At 43.2% G+C, this 2,500-nt stretch overlaps 1 protein-coding gene across 3 annotated transcripts in view; it reads left to right on the top strand.

Moving 5' to 3' along the window:
- The window catches only part of arhgef25a (Rho guanine nucleotide exchange factor (GEF) 25a), a 44,617-nt gene that overhangs the window by 13,603 nt on the left and 28,514 nt on the right, over window positions 1–2,500 (top strand). The window lies entirely within an intron of this gene.

Below are 2,500 nucleotides of genomic sequence, written 5' to 3' on the forward strand. Positions count from 1 at the left end.
GGTGGGGGGGTGACTGAGCAACTCTGAAACATTCCTCTGCCCCCAAACAGTGAGAGTTGAACAAAACAACGGTAATCCTCTCTCTCTCTCCGACTCTCCTGTTTGTTGTAATGAAGTGCAGCAGGAACAGCAGCGGCCCATTAGAATAGTGTGGTTGAGTAAAAGCAGCGGGTGGCATGATATGTAATAACAACAAGGCTGGTGACTGTGCACAGTCGTCTACAGGCCTGCGCCGCTGGTTTAGAGTTTGCTCAGAAGCTCACTGTGACATCAGAAATCAGATCTCTCTCTCTCTCTCTCTCTGTTCTACCTCTGTCCGTCAGCTGCCTGTCTCTCTGTCCCTGTCGCTGTCTTGTGCAGACACAGGGCCTCCGTCACTGTGGCTTGGAGTCAAAGTTAAACAAAAAGCAGTGTCTAATAACAGTGTATGAGTTTACACTGCGGTGCCACGCTATGTGTTTGTTCCCCCTTTTACAAGCTCACATCAAAGGGATAAACAGTGGACCTACCCGCTGAGGCGCTGTACATAGGGGGGCTCACGAAGTAGGCTTTCATATTATTGGCCAGCGTTGTTGGATACATACCTCAAATTCCTTCAGTTTAATCTCTTATGTAATGGATATTCTCCTTTTCCATCGCCTGCAGCTCCCCGCTGCACCTCTACCATGTTATCATAGCAAATACACGCACACTTAGATCATAATATATAAACATGTGGGGGATTGGAAGAATGAAACAGTTCAGGCTATTAAAAGAAATCTCAACAAATATACAGTAAAAGCATTTTTTTCCCAACAGTCTGGATTTCTTCTTCTTCAAAAAAAAAACTTTTAGTGTATGCAGGAGCCAGTTTCTGGTCCAATATTACAAGATGATATGTTTTTATATTTTACAGTTGGAGGCAGAAAACCTCTTGATCTTGCTTTACAATCTGAGCAAGAGACATATGAGCGTGCTGCCCCCCCTCTGGAGAAGCCACATTTTAAAACTACAGCAGTCTCTTGGAGTAGGCCTAACTTAACTATTAATGTGAAGCTGCGTGCTCCATAAAACCTCCTCATAGAGCATATAAAGTACATTTCTGTGTTGCTACCACTGAGTTGCTCCTGCTATGCTGAGGAGCTCACACACAGTCTTTCCCAATCATCTACTGAAAAAAAGCTTCTATAATTAACCTGATGTCAGAGGGGAAAAGCGGCGGCTGTGGTGAATTTTTTTTTTTTTTTTTTTTAATAACACTTCTTTCTCTCCTTAAAAAAAAAAAAAAAAAAAAAATCTCATCTCTATACAGCTCTTTGACATTTTATCAGATACATTTGACATTTCAAACTCATTTGCTGAATCTCTCTCTCTGTCCAATGGGAGCACAACCTGTGCCTGAGCCCGTTGTTTCTGTTGTGGTGTTTACAGGGGAAACACTGAGCAATGCAGGTCTGACATCTGTAGCCGGCAGGCCCAAAGCATTGTTCTCGCAGGCCAACCACGTCACAGCATCAGATACTGTATGTTTGTCTGTAGAAGCAGTTTTTATCAAACACTAGCGCTAGTGGAATTTAACATAAAATGATTGCGTGTGGGCTGTCAGATTTCTGACATGCCACTGATATCAACAGTAAACAAAGAATTCCCTCTTTATCGAGGTTTTTATGGCAGTGACAAGCTGTCCTGCTCTATTGTATCGGACCTAACAAATGCATCTACACCATTCATTGATTCTAAAACAGCCACTCCATTTACACAAGAGGAAATTATAGTGTACTGCTTGACTCATTGCCTGCTTCGGAATAACAGCACTTACAGTACTTGTATGCTGGATGATGACACACGGTCCAGTATGCCATTATGTCACACCATATGTGTACGCTGGCGTATGCCTTTCATTCACACGCACACTCACATCAGCGCACTCGCATGTCGCTTTCAGTGAAGAAATAGCTAAAGTTGAAGTAATTTCAGCTGCTGTCACTCAGACTAAATGACTTGCCCAAGATGGTCATCAGTCCTCCCTCCAGCCCATTCACTGTTATGCAGAAAGGGGACTGCAGTGCGTCAGAAAAACAGGCAAATCAATGGTTTTCAGTGCGCCTATGCAGACTGTCCTGCCACGTGTGTTTTTTCACGTCTTAATAAATGTGTAATGAAACAGAAACAACAACAGTAGAATCCTTAGCTTAGCATGGTGATGTGTGAATGTGTGTAGGGGTCTTTTTTTTTTTTTGTCGTTTGGTTTTGCAGTGTGTGTGTTTCACGTTGATTACAGGACTGACAATCCCCAGAAGGCATGACGAATAGAGGAAATATATGACAATATATAGACATGAGTGCAGGGGGAGGGGAGGGGAGGGATTATTGATCTGAGCACTACTCAGCATGATAGAAAAGGCCAGAAAGGTGGACAGGTGGAGGGATGGGTATAATGAAAGAGAAAAAGAAAAGCATACATCATCTGATGTTAGCGCTGCTCACATTAGCAGCTTGGCTGCCAGAGGGCCATTACTGA

This window comes from Seriola lalandi, unplaced genomic scaffold (assembly GCF_002814215.2).
Source record: "Seriola lalandi dorsalis isolate HSWRI2012SDOR001 ecotype SW California unplaced genomic scaffold, Sedor1 jcf7180002054767, whole genome shotgun sequence".
Classification (NCBI taxonomy): Eukaryota; Metazoa; Chordata; class Actinopteri; order Carangiformes; family Carangidae; genus Seriola; species Seriola lalandi.